We start from the raw sequence: 14,893 nt of genomic DNA, 5'->3' as shown, positions 1-14,893 counted from the left end.
TGTAAGTGGCTCATCGAGTGTGATGTCCTGAGCCACAAGAGAATAGTCTACCTCATAGTCACCATACTTTGGCGGCAGCTTAGAGCGAGTAGAACGAACGGGCCGCACGACGGCAGGCGGCGGCGAACCAGACGACGCTTCCCCTCGAGATGGAGTCCCACCAGACGAGCTCAAGCGCTCAGAGCGCGAGCCATCATTAGTCGGCGACCACACCGAGTTGGATTCGGTCTCACTGCCCGTGCAGTACTCCTCGTCCTCAATACCTGTAACACAAGAATCATTAGTGGAATTCTGTATGGAATTATGACTAGAATTCGGCCCTAAAGTATGACTAGAATTATCATGAATATTCAGTACATTACATTGACTAGAATTCAGTTCACAATCAATACCAGGAGTCGGCTCAGATTGCTGGCTAGATTCCTGCATATTGCCTACAGAATTTATTCCATTATTAGATTCATTATTAAAATTATTAATTCTATTATCACAGCTTTTATCACTAAAATAATCATAATAAATAAAATCATTAGTTTGCATATTATTAATATTTGTGTCTTTGGTATAAAATTTATTTTCTATAAAAACTACATTCCTAGATATTAAAACTTTGCCCGGTTTATGAGGGTCCATCAGTCTGAAACCTTTTGAGGTTTCACTGTAACCTACGAATACATACGGTTTGCTTTTAACATCAAGCTTACGGCGATGTTGCTCAGGCACAAGGGAATATGCAATACAGCCAAACACATGGAGATGACTAAGGTCAGGAATAGACCCGGTCCACTTCTCCATCGGAGTCAGTCCCGCTAAAGCAGAAGTAGGGCACCTATTTTTAAGGTAAACAGCTGTCATTAAAGCCTCTCCCCAATATCGTTTGCAGAGACCTGCTTCCTGTAACATACACCTTGCCTTTTCAACAAGTGTCCGGTTCAATCGTTCCGAGACACCATTCTGCTGAGCACAATATGGAACCGATGTTTGATGAATGATACCCTGATTTTTTAGGTATTCTTGAAATTTAGCACCAGTATATTCACCCGCATTATCTGAACGCAACACTTTTATAGAAGAGCCCAATTGTTTTTCTACAAGCTTCTTAAAATAAATAAAATTAGACATTACCTCATTTTTATTCCTAATCAGGTACACAAAACTTCTTCGGGTGTAGTCGTCAGTGAAGGTGACGAAATACTTCGCCCCTCCCCAGCTGGCCTCCGGCATTGGTCCACAAACATCAGAATGGATGAGCTGCAATGGCTGCGTAGCACGCTTTGCTTCACCAACTGGATATGGCTTAGCTGGCATTTTGCCTTCCAAGCATGCTATACAATCTTGATTATTATCAGTAGGCTGAAAACAAACACCAATTGAAGCACCATTTTTAAGAATATTCATATCATTCACGTTCAAGTGGCCCAACCTTTTATGCCATAATTCAGCTGACACATTTGACCTAGCTGCATCTGTGACACTCTCTGGTTCATGCCTAGTACACATGAGCGTAGAGTGTTCCTTATGTGAAGATTTTTCACCTACACCAACATTTAGTTTGTAAATACCCCGATAGTTTGAAGCTGTAGCTATAGGCTTACCTTCCATCTTACAATATTTATAAATGTAACAACCCTTATTATTGAAAGTAATTGTGAGCCCTTGCTTAACCAATTTACTTACTGACAAGAGATTGGCAGAAATACCAGGAATATATAAAACATCTTTAAGGTTTCTTACCGAATTATCTAGAGAAATGTCACCTACTCCTTTACAAGGTAGTGTACTATTGTTAGCAATAGTAATATTATTATTACAGTCTCTAAGATTTTTGTATAAACTCTTGTCACGACACATGTGGTTTGAAGCTCCACTGTCAACTATCCATTGTTGATCATAAGTGGCTAAGAAGGCCGACGCGAAGAATGTCTGCTCCGAGTCCTTTTCTTTCTTCTTCAGCTTCTTTAACTTAAAGCATTTGGACGCCACGTGGCCGACACGCTTGCAGAATGTACAAGTTATACTGGTCCTTCGTACACTTTTAGAAATAAATGCAGCACTCGTTGATCCATCAGTTGAAGTTTTCTTCCTGACTTCCTCCTGCATAAGTCTACTGCGCACCAGTTCACTAGTTAAGTCCTTAGTCATAGAAGCAGTCTCCAAGCTTGAAACAAGTGCATCATATTCATGGCCTAAGCCGCTGAGAAGCAATTCAGAAACCTCCTTGTCTGGTATAATCTTCCCTATATCGGCAAGCTGATGTACCAAGCCCATCACAAATTCTATGTATTCTGACATACTAGCAAACTGAGATGACTCAGTCTTGTGAAGCTGACGCAGAAGCAGCACACGTCTGTATAAGCCCTTATCTTCAAAAATTCCACTCAATGTCTCCCAAGCTTTCTTACTGGTTTTTATATCACGTACATATTGGTAGCAACAGGGCATAATCCCTAAGCAGATGCGCGCAAGCGCTTTTCCATCGCGCGCAGCATCCACGCTTTCTGTATCTGCAGTCACACAGTCCCAAAGATTTTCCAAAGTGAGCGCCATGCGCATAGCAAATTTCCATGTTTGGAAATTTTCGACGCCTCGGAGCCTTTCGAAAGACATGTTACTTACATGTGATGAATTTGTATTTCCAGATTGTAATTCCTCCATATCACAAGTAGTTTACTGATCATATAAAAAATCGCTTGTGCTTTTACGTGTCTGGTAGCATAACCTATTAAAACAACGAGGTTCGTGTGACAGCGATTTATTAACAATCTTTGTGTTACTTAAATATCGAGGGTTGAAAGGCAAATGGGTTTAAGCGACATTTTGTGAACTTTACAGGAGAGCCATTTAAAGTTTTATTTTTTCGAAAAAAATTCATATAAAAAAAACTACTGAATCAAAAGTGTTCAAAATGCTAAGAATTATTTTGAATTAAACGTTGCACAATTTTGTATTTATTTGGTTCGAAAAACACATCAGTTATAGATTTTAGAAGTCGCTTAATACAAAATGGCTCAATTGAACTAAATTACAGTTGAAGGAAAAACGGTTGATATCCACTAGAGCCAAATATTGGCTAAAAGCAAAATGCTTTAAGAGACCTCTCACTTATTAGTTTGACTAAAGCTAAATGAGTTAAACGACTTCTTAAAAAAAGAAGACTAGAGGCAAATCAGCTTAACCTCCATAAAAGGTTATATGACAGGGAAGGAAAATATCTTAAGTGACCATCCGCTACTAATTTCAATTGTATGAAATCCAAATATTAGTAAGATCGGAAATAAAGTCGGTCCTTTAGCCGTTTTTCCTGGGAGAGATTTTAGTCGGGCAAGGCATTTACAGATATTTGTACCTTACAATATTAGGAAAAATCACGGCGGATATAATGAGTAAATCGATTTAATTAAGAAACAGGATCTAGAATATAACCATAAATATTGTTACACATGCTTAATTCGACTTTTTAAGTATATGGTAAACCGCGTATGATGGCGGATGACAGATGACTGTCACCAACTGAATGCGGGCAATAAAAGAAACAAATAGCTTTGAAAAAGACTTAATATGCTTATACTCTGTGCTGAGTTTAATCTCACTATCACAACCTGTTTCCGATTTACTGTATGAAAAATTTAAATTCCGATTTACTGTATGAAAAATTTTATATGAAAAATTTAAGACCACGTGGCTGGATGCAAGTTCCAAGCACTGGCTCCTACTAGATGGTACGCGGGACTAGGACAGACTGCAGTGATTGCTCTCATATTAAGAGGCGGCCAGGGGTGGATAGATCAGCGACTTGTTTGATCAAAATTTCTGTTACATTTGCGCCTAAAACCTCCACTTCGAGCTGGCCATAAGATACCGTCGAAGTTGACAAACAATAACAGAACTCGATCATGCTTTTAAAGCCGAGATACGTCGGAAATCGCAGCAGACACATCTGTCGATGAGATAATATAGATGATAATAATAATAAATAGATGGTGTTCCTTTGCCGAGCATTTTTATAGCTGTGCTCTGCTCTACCGAAGTTATTGGTTGGTAAACCAGACCGCAAAACTAAGATTGGTGCGATGGTTCTAACGTGAAAATCAGCTCGTGGGGAACTACAGGCGGGCTTTTCTGTCACCATATGTCTCAAAAACAAATGCCAGGTGGAATAAGCTTGTGAAATTCAGCTCTATGCTGATTCCTATCAATCCAGTTCCGGTAGATTTTCGACAGCTTCAAGACTGTTTTCGGCCACAAACTTTGAAGAGAGTTTCAATCTACAACAAGGAAAAGACCCAACGCCTCACTGATCAGAAAGACTTATTAGCAGCGCTTTGGACACATTTTAACGATGTCTTAAATCCCAATAGTGACTTGTTTGTTACAACATATCGGTCGAGTTTCTTACAACAAGGTCGGGGGTTTCGCTTAAGATCTAGCGGCACCCCCGACCTTTGAAGAACTTCTTACCGCGCTAAAAAGGATGACGAATACCAACACATCAAAAATACCATCTGAACTGTATAAATGCCTACACATTAATAACTGGTTATACAAACTCATCCTGAAGATATGGGAGTCAGCTGCTGGAATGATTTTAGCCTTCTTCCTCTTTGCGAGTCGATGGCGATCGATATTAAATTTTAGCCTTAACGTTATTCTATCTCGTGATGCAGAAATGGTACTTCCGGAAACCCAATGATGATTTTGTCCGGACAGAGATATGGGGGTACGGTTTTGTTATTAAACAGATTCAGGCCAAAAGGCTTGAACAACATCGGCCTTTGTTATGTGCTGCGTGAGGCTTCACGCGGCTTGTGGATTGCTCTAAAGAAAACAGATTGTCCTGAAAAGTTATGACTTATCCTGATACGACAATATCATGACGACATGATGACGACAGTTTGATTTCAGAACAGAACTTTCAGAACTTTTCAGAGCTATTCGTCGTTACCTACGGCGCGAAACAAGGCTATGTTATAACACATGGAGCCATGGTTCTTAGTCTATTTTCTTTATATATCGCTTCTGTATCACGCATAAGTGGGATAGTCTGTGGAATTGTTATTTATAGCTTAATTGAAATTAAGGCTAAAATGAATAAGATCATTTTTGATCTCTCACGTCTCACATCTATGCGTCAGTTAACCAAACTGGCCGAGGAATGGCCGATTCAATTAAGTCATACACCAGAATATTTATAGTTTTGTGCAAAACCCTTTTAAAATAACCATCCAGAGGATGCTTCGGGGATGTAGCTTCTTTCAATGTTGCTTTAAATGGCGCTGAGCTGGAGGAAGTTTCAAAATTAAAATATTTGGGTTCTCAAATATGAAATGACTCCAAAGTCATCGAAGTTGCCAGCCCGGATAACAGGTGCGGTTGCAGCCTTTGGAAAACTTAAAATATTAGTGTACAAAGTCTCAGCGGCGTACTTGATACGTAACACTTTAAATGTCTAAGGTCCATCCTTCGCATAAAGCGGCAAGATGGTTTTCCAATAACAGAAGTATTACGTCGTTCTGGCATATTCGGAATAGAAGCTCTCATCATAAAACATCACCTACGATGGTACGGTCACGTCATGCGAATGGATGACAGAAAGGTTTTCTATTTCGAGGTGTCTAGAAGGAACTGTAAACAAGGTGGACAATACCTGCGGTACAAAGACGTACTCAAGCGCAAACATGTGGCTTTCAACATGCCAACTGATAGTTGGGATGAGTGTGTCTGAACCTGGAATAGCGCGTGATATAGTCCTCGAAAATCTTAGTCCAAGACGCCAAATACGGAAAACTCAACGGAAACCTTCCTACAATTACACGGTAAACTCGGCTGGCCAGCTTGATTGTATGCCATGTTACCAGATCTTCAATTCGAAGTTCGGTTCCGCTAGCCACGTCAAAGTCTACCACAACAACGACTTGGGATAGACACAAATAGAAGTCACTATCAACGGATACGGCTTGGGTGACATGATGACACGCACACTCCCGGTCTTCCCAATCGTAATTTTTAGCTGTGTGAACCGCCCAACCAGGACCTGCCCATACTTATTTTGATATGTTGAAGTGATGCGGGCACAAGGTTTCATACAAAATTGCGATGACTGAAATGTTAACATTATTTCTTTTTTGTTTTGGAAAAACGTTTTAAGTCCTTTCAAAAGAAAATGATAGTTGTTTTATACGACAAAAAATTTAAAAAAATGTAGCATAAATAGCTGAAGTCAAATTCTATGAATATTTTCGGTAAAGGCAAAACAGTTCAAGTGCCAATTTTACTTTTAAACTGTCGAAGGCAAAACGGTTGAAGCGACAATATTTATAAAATCTGGATTAAAGCAAAAAGATTTAAGCGCCAAATCTATTTTCGTTTCGTCTAAGGACAAATGATTTAACCGACTTATCTATAACAAAACACTGTCAGGGAAAACGCTTTAACAGACTTCAAATCATGAAAATGAAAAGACATAACAGCTTATGTGACCGACTCATATCCCGGAATACGACTGATTTGCCACCCGCCCAGAATCTTGTGCATTTTTTTGTCGGTTGAAACACGGGTTTTTAAAAATGTACCCAAAGTGCTAATTGGTTGAAGCGCCAAAAAGTAGCTTCGATTGATCTGAAACCAAGATCAGTCGACGCGGAAAAAATCGCTGATTCCGAATATATATATAAGTCAGTTTCGCCCAAAATGTCGCTTAAACCCATTTGGCTTTCAACCCTCGATATGATCAGAGGCACAATAATACGTTCACAATAAATGATATTTGCAGATTACAGTTTCAGATTAATTATTAATTACTAATATAAATTTGGATTCGTTACAGTATTAACGTTCACCAGACAAACATGTTAACCGGAAAGAAGGAAAAGAAGAGATGACAGATGTCAATCGAATCACGAGTGAATAGACAAAATGTTGCCATATAGAATAAGTGTTTATGAGAATAGTTACATCTAATTCAATAGATACAAGCAAGCAGTGCGCATCGTACGCCGCGCACCATGCTATGTTTTGTGAAATGAGTACGTGCGTAGGTAGCACGCTCCGCCACGCATATAAAAGCACACACAGAAGATGGCGTGCGGCGCAAGGCATGTGTGACATATGCCTCGCAATTTTTGAATCCGGCTTTAGTGGCTTTTTGTGTCTTTTCACAAGTAAACAGTAGCGCCATGCCTAACTTAACATAACATATACATATAACCATATGAATAAATTAAATTAAAATCTTAAATCGACCGGTTACATTTTGTTTTGTGATTTAGGTCTAGTTATACACAATAAAAGTGCCCATTGTATACGTAATTAAGTATAATTTATCTTATAAAAAACTCAAAGAAATTGTCTTTGACAGACAATAATGGAGAATGCTGTACCAACAAGAGCATGGCTGTGAAGTTTACAAATCATTTTTTTTTCTTTTTATAACAACGAGTGGGATTTATATAATTATGATGGTAAGGTCCTGTTGCCATAGGTACATACATAAAAGTCTAACTTTATACTTTTTAGGCAAAATATTTTGAAAAGCGGCAGCTCTGAACCGAACTTCTGACACTTTTAGACGGAAATTTTAAAAGGAAATAACTCAGAGTTCTTATTGAAATAAAGTTAAAGGAGCATACTTCGCTAGTGATAGTAAATGCTGTATCGAAGCGACGCACGAAGACGTGACAAATAATAAAGTGAACCAATTTGCCACATTCAGGAAGGTGGCTGCGATCGGGTATAGAAAATCATTGCTATTATATTTTAGCACCTGAGCAAGGGAGCTTTTTCAGGGTAGCAACGATTTACACCTAGGACGTACTCGTATTTGATAATTTTGTTCTTATAGATTTTTCTTTATTTCCTTTTGCACAAAGTCATAACATAAATACGTCTTATATACGTCCCACTGCTGGGCGCAGGCCTATCCTCAATCAACTGGAGAGGGTATGGAGCTACTTCACCCCGCTGCTCCAGTGCGAGTTATTGGAGGTGGTATAAAGTCATTTGTATTTATGTAAAATGTTCTAAAATAATATTATCGAGTATTATGAATACATTTGTGTTACAAATAAAACATTTACATTTCAGATATGAGTAATTTATTGTTTATCTTTGATACGAGCAGGTACATAATTTTAAAAAACACATTTACAATCATTATACATTTTGAAAATATTAATCGTTATGACAACTTTTTAACGCATCAGTTTTCGTAGCTCATGATTTGGAGTCACTTTGATCTTTAACAGACTGACCTAAGTCAAATTTTATGTTTAATGACTTCATAAATGAAAACTATTCCTGACAATATTATTCCCGCTCCAAATATAATAAAAGCTTCTTTGAATTCTAGCATGTCTCGCGGGTTTTTCTCACATTTACGATGCTCCTGATAATAATGACGTATTTTAGCATTATATTGAAGTCGATCATAATAATGATAGAGGAGTCCTCCGCTCTGTAAGCTGACAATCACTTTATCGAAAACGGGCACGAAAGGGGACCCGCGATTTAACATTATAACTTGCAGCAATGTGGAAACGGGATCCCTTAGTATAAATAGGTCTTGTCCTTCGCCTTCCTCGTCATCGTCTACTTTCCACAAGAGATGTTGGTATAAAAATTCCGGTATTAGAGTGTACAACTTGACGTGTTTACTTCTTTTTACCTTTTCCAGGCAATTACTCAACGTTTTACATTTTAAAGGATTTGGATGTAAGACTCTATCCGTATATCTCTCTACGATCACAGGTTGTAATAGATGAAATGCCTCATCCACATCGGTTACCTGAGATTTTTTGATCGGTTTTGTTGTCACGCTGAGAACCGACGCCTGAATTACGCAGTTCATCAAGAATACGAACAAAAGCAAATTCAACACCATAAGTCTCTTTGATGTAGTATGTTGAATGCGAAATCTGGTAATACTGTTTAAGAAATAACCATATATTATAAGTACTTCTCGAATTACGTCTCTTGTGTGTCCCCGAAATATAGATAGTCGTACGATTGCAAAGCTGAAGAGTATGAAAAAGAATGCGATTACGAGGACAGTGGCAAGTGAAAGCTGCATGTATACAGCCTCCCAGGTCTTCAGTAGTCGAGCTTCAGGCACAATAACCCTAATGTGGTCTACTACGTATGGATACGTGAAATCAAATACCCAATTTCTGTTTTTATTTATATAAAATCCTCCAATCCCGCCTTCGACTACGTCCTCTATAATAAGGCGTAGCATTCCAGAAAAAGTGAAGTTGTTGTATATTTTCCCGAAGTATTCATCTGGCTCGTGTTTCATAAGATCGATAGTCAAACCTTCAGTTTCTTTGATTACATCTATAATATATTGCTCGCCGCCATATCCTTCTTCTGGGTTAAAGGTTACAAAAGGCCACAAATTATGCGAGACCATTTTAATGCGACATCCTTTTAATGTACTTCTTCTGAGTACAGGTAACTGTATATCTTTTTGTGTAGTACAGTAAGAAAGAAATTTGAGTTTCTGAGGTCGATTACATGAGTCAAAATCAAAGTCAAAGGCATATAATTCATTGTTTACATTTCCTTGAGCAATAATAATGACAACATATATATTTAACTTCAGTAATAACTGAGCGACTTTATTTAGTTCTAAGAATTCCTTCTTCATGATTATTATGAATGCTCCTCTAGGGTTCCAATGATAATCCGTTCTTAATTTATTGATATTATCTTCGAGATTATTATCATAGTCATTCATTATAATATATACATCATTATGTTCGTAATTATGAATGTAACCTTCTGATCTGGAATTAAACTTGAAACCTTTAAATTCATGGATTCTTTTTGTTGTATCTTCATCGATGTTCATAAGCACTGCATTTTGGACTCTGGGGCTGGTGTAAATTGGCAATGACAATATTATTCTCACACAGTCAATTATTTCATGGGTACTTGAATAATTTTTAACATTTTCCAACAACAAATGTTCACAGGTACTTAGTGAAACATGTAAAATAATGTAGAACGTTTTGATATACGCCATACTGGCTGGCTGAACAATTAATGGTATTGCATCAAAAAAATTACACGTGTATTAATTCAATCACCTTAAAATGTTTGGTCAATGTCAATTTGAATTTATGAATAAACCATCCATTCCACTTAAATTCGAAATTATTAATAATAATTAAGTATGAAATGTGTTATGTTTTGATGACTTTATTTATCAGACTAATCAAATTAACGATAGGTGATTTTAAAGTTCTGCATAATTTTCTGCAATTTATCATTAGGTATTAGTTAAATAACTTACAACTCTGCTTGTATTGGTATAGATTATGACTTGCGATAAAAAGGTTTATTTATTAGGTAAGTAAGTGTGTTCTGCTGGTAGAAACATGAAGTAACCTGCCCTAGCAGCACGACAACCAGGTTTCGACCAATAGCAGTTCGACGTTAATCTACGTAGATAGAGTTGGCTGCATTTATTGGTTGTAACCCTCGATATAATTCGCACCGCGCGCGGCGCGCTTGCCATGCACATCCGGCAGACGTAAATAACTCATATTTCGTGTAGTGCAGGCTTTACCTACATTTCTATACAGGGTGTTAGTGACATCGTAACGAAAACTTTGAGGGATGATTGAGGCCATGATTCTGAGATGATATCAAGTGGAATTTTCCGTCGCCAAAATATGGAATTGAAAATAATTAAAAAAGCACAAAAATTTACAGGATGATTCAGACTGAAAATTCCACTTGATATCAACTCAGAATCATGATCTGAACCATCCCCCTGAGTATTCGTTACGATGTCACTAACACGGTGTCACTAACACCCATACCTACTTGTATGGCTACCGTATGTACTTGTGTGGGGTGTAAGTGACATCGTAACGAATACTGAGAGAGATGATTCAGCTGATTATTCTGAGTTAATATCAAGTGGAATTTTCCATCGCAAAAGTATAGAATTGAAAATAATTTAAAAAAAACTAAAAAAAACATGAATTTTGCGACGAAAAATTCCACTTGATATTAACTCAGAATCATGGTCTGAATCATCCCCCTGAGTATTCGTTACGATGTCACTAACACCCTGTATAGGTTGCTGAAATGTACTTGCAAACTTTTAGCCCCGTTATAAACACATTAACGCTGCGTAGAAGAATTATTCGGTGTAACTCGTACCGAAAAGTAGGTAGGGGTGGTGGGCTTTTACAAGGGGTTAGGTTTAGGTTGTTTATAGGTACCAAGGAACACAAGAAATAGGTTGGAAAGGCCCTAACGCGCGTTTTGTATGAGAAGTATTGTCGCTGGTTCAACCCCACCGGGTGAGAGCCTTCAGGGCTCCCCATTTGTCTGGCCAAGTAGTTAATGCCATCTGCGGCAAATCTACAATAAGTCACGTAAAAAAAAACTTCTTTTACTTTTCACTTTCTTTTACTACTACTCCTGCAAACAGATAACTACGATTGCTCTACTGCTTCTCAAATTCCGTAGACACTTTAGGGAGAATGTATATTGTATGGTAGCAATTTTCACATTACTTTTCCTAAGATACTGCATACAAACGGATTTTTTTGATAAATGATCATACTATGGTTTTTAGCTTTCCTGTGATAAGGAGAGTAGTCGATATATGTTTTTTTACTCTGCAGGCGTTATAATGTACAAGACGACCTTTTAATATACAATCGCGGAGCTCCGTAAAGTTTGCGGACCAGTGGAGTGCTAAGTCAAAGTATGACCTATTCGTTCATACTCGTATGGTGCGTGTTTTACACTCGCTTGGCCCTTCCAACCCCTTTCTTCTATTGCGTGGTTTATACAAATTAGAGCCTAAATTAATGATAATGATTATTAAAGAAAAGCCATATAGTTCATATACATTTTATATTGACACCCAACATTCATTATACACTTACATTGTTTCGATTATCTACCAATTGTAACCAGTATTTATTCAATACGACTAATATACGTAGTTAAATATCTGTAGTTCAACCATGACCAATTCTTTGCGCGCCCGATCGTCAACTGTTTTCATTTCTTGTTTCCTTCTTAAAAATGTCCACCATTATGTTTCTTTTTAAAGTACTGGACCATAGAGTTTTGGTCAAATGAGTAATTATTTCATTCGGCGACAACATCATGTACTCGATATGATGATATAATGATTATTGTATGATTATTTGATAATATGATGATTGTATGATGTCATAGTAGAGCAATTGATTTTGTAGGCAATCTGACAGACTGAGTGTTTTTTCTTTGGTCACGATGAGGTTAGGAGTTTAGAGTCTATTAAGATTTACCTCTTTTAATAAAAAGTTTACATCTGAATTGTAATTTTCGACATTTGTAGGGTAAACTTAAAAATCTCGTTCACGGCCCCAAGAGAACAATGAAGTCAAATATTCAATTTACTTTGTGAAATCAACTCACTCGTTAGGTTATAATTGTTGGCATCCCTACTCGTAACAAACTTTCGAGAACACAAACCACTAATCTTATAAGTTTCGCGCACGATACGGCCATTACCCGCGCAAACTTGTATGCAAAGAAATTAAGGGAAGAAATTCTTTGAAAACGCTGAATCACTCTGCTTTTGTACTTATCTTTTTTGTGCTGAACTACTTAGGTGTTTTATTGTGGAGCTATTCTAATTACGAGTCGCTAACACAATGGCAACGCAAAATATGAAATACGACCTAATGTTTTGTACGTATTTGGCGAATATGCGTGCAGTTTCTGAAACAGAAAGAGGCTGTAGTAGTGAAGAGTTTGGTGTAGGAAGTCTACAGAAGGTGGGGCAGTGGACATTTTAGAACAAGCGCTTCGTATTTTCATTGTGTGCTGACCAACGCGTAAGTGTGAGCGGGACACAGTCCGCGGGCGTCCATACTATAATAATTTTTTTATTATATTTTCTTTGCTTTTCTTATTTACTTTCTGTGTATTGCTCTATTGGTAACTTTATTAATGACCGTATTCCTGAATGACTGTATCCTAATTTAGGCTCGAGCCTCTACGAATATTATTAATGTTCATGTTATAAAATGATTGTAAATTAGTATAAGAACAAATTATATTTGTAGAGGAAATAAATATTTTACTTATTTAAGTACTTACTTAATTATAACGTATGACCCAGAAGGGGTGAGGTCGGCGCCCGTAATGAATTGGTGCGGGGCGCAGAGTGTCCGTTCTATACGTAGGATTCTTTATTCTATGGTGATGGTTTTGCCTGGTTACATGTTACTATTACTTTGATCAGTAAATAACATAAGCTCATGTCCAAAAGGTCACCTTTACTGGGAAGAACGTGTTAGGGGCGGGGGTATTATGTAAGTAGCGTCGTTTCATTTTATATATATATAATTAGGCACGTCAATATTGGTATCCTCGTAACGCCGAAGCATAATTACGATTTCGAAGTAATAAACGACGGTGGTACCTTGAAAAGGACCAAATTTTTGGAGTCGTAAAGGCCGAGCACTTCAAGTACAATTTTTAAAGTGTTAGAGTTATCCGATCGGGTTCAAATTAAGTGGAGACCTATGTAAGGATGAATAGAAGACATTTTTGAAAAAAATACGTTTTTTTTTTAGTTCTTCCAGAAGGACTCCCGGTTTAAGTCACTACTTTTAGTAAAATCTGAAAAATATGATTATTATAAAGGGTAATGTATTTTTTCATTAAAATACATACCTATTTGTACGTCACAAAATATGTGCATATACTTACATATTTAAATATAAAATAAGTAACGAGTTTTAGTTTTTATGATGTAGTTTGTGATTAGTCCCTCTGGAAGTACATTAGGCTTTTATTATTAGGAAAGAAATTAATTCATGGTGTCAGTTTAGTTCATCATTAGAAGGAAAAAGGAAATAAAATGAAGACGGTAGTTTTTTTTTCATAATCATAAGATCACGTAAGCAAGTCCGTCTATATCAGTATGATTTAATCACATACCTATAACAATTTAAAAAAGTATTTGAAAAATATCCGGACATGACACCTAAAGTCCCTTGCAAAGGACTTAAAAAGTTTGCTTTCATATTGCTAACGATATCGATACGAAATTGATAAAATAACTATGTCATGTTGTTGATTATTATTTTACCTGCGATTTCTGAAAATAATGTGTATGAAAAACTACGAAATTCGATTATTAACTTGATTTTTTTTTACCTCGTCGCCGTGTGCGCACCATCTTTACCAATAAACTGACAAATTACGACAAGTGATACATATTTCTTTTTTATTAAAGCCACCTATTCACGAAATTGAATGAACTAGTTCATAGACAAAATACTTTTTTTCTCAATCGGCGCAAAGGTTTGAATTAAATTGACAGGTAAAGTTTTGGTACTTTTAAAAGTACCTTCGTTGATTATTAGAACAAACTATTTTAAAACCTTCGGCCTTTATGACTACAATTATTTGGTCCTTCTCAGAGGACCCCAGGGCTTACGAGGGTATATTTGAGCATGTTATACCAAGCCTGTGCCCGTGTGGGAAGCAATTGATGTTCATTTCATCATTACTCATGTAATATACGTCTTAGTAAGCTATAACGTAGCGTAAAATACATCGGTGGGTATACTTTTGATAGAATATACTGTTTAGTAAAATTATTAAGATTATTAGATAAATTGTAGGGTGTCTGTACAAAAGTCCCAAAAAACACTACAATAGGATGAGGGTTTCAGTAATAAAACTCCAAAATCCTGATGTGGAAGATTCCAAACGAATTTATTGATCGCCGCCAGTACAGATCTCATGAACCAAATAATAGCGCGTTTTAAAATACAACTAGCGACATCTAGTGGCGTTCGGTTGGTACTAACCTTTTAAACTAAATAAAGAATGCAAACAAAGTGCAACGCGTTAACATACCGCCCGCCAT

At 37.1% G+C, this 14,893-nt stretch overlaps 1 protein-coding gene across 1 annotated transcript in view; it reads left to right on the top strand.

Annotated features, from left to right (window-relative positions):
* The window catches only part of LOC126366244 (solute carrier family 22 member 3-like), a 402,182-nt gene that overhangs the window by 24,116 nt on the left and 363,173 nt on the right, over positions 1-14,893 (top strand). The gene's annotated exons all lie outside the window — the stretch shown is intronic.

Source organism: Pectinophora gossypiella, chromosome 4, assembly GCF_024362695.1.
Source record: "Pectinophora gossypiella chromosome 4, ilPecGoss1.1, whole genome shotgun sequence".
NCBI classification, from domain to species: Eukaryota; Metazoa; Arthropoda; class Insecta; order Lepidoptera; family Gelechiidae; genus Pectinophora; species Pectinophora gossypiella.
This window is presented reverse-complemented; position numbering and strand designations above follow the sequence as displayed.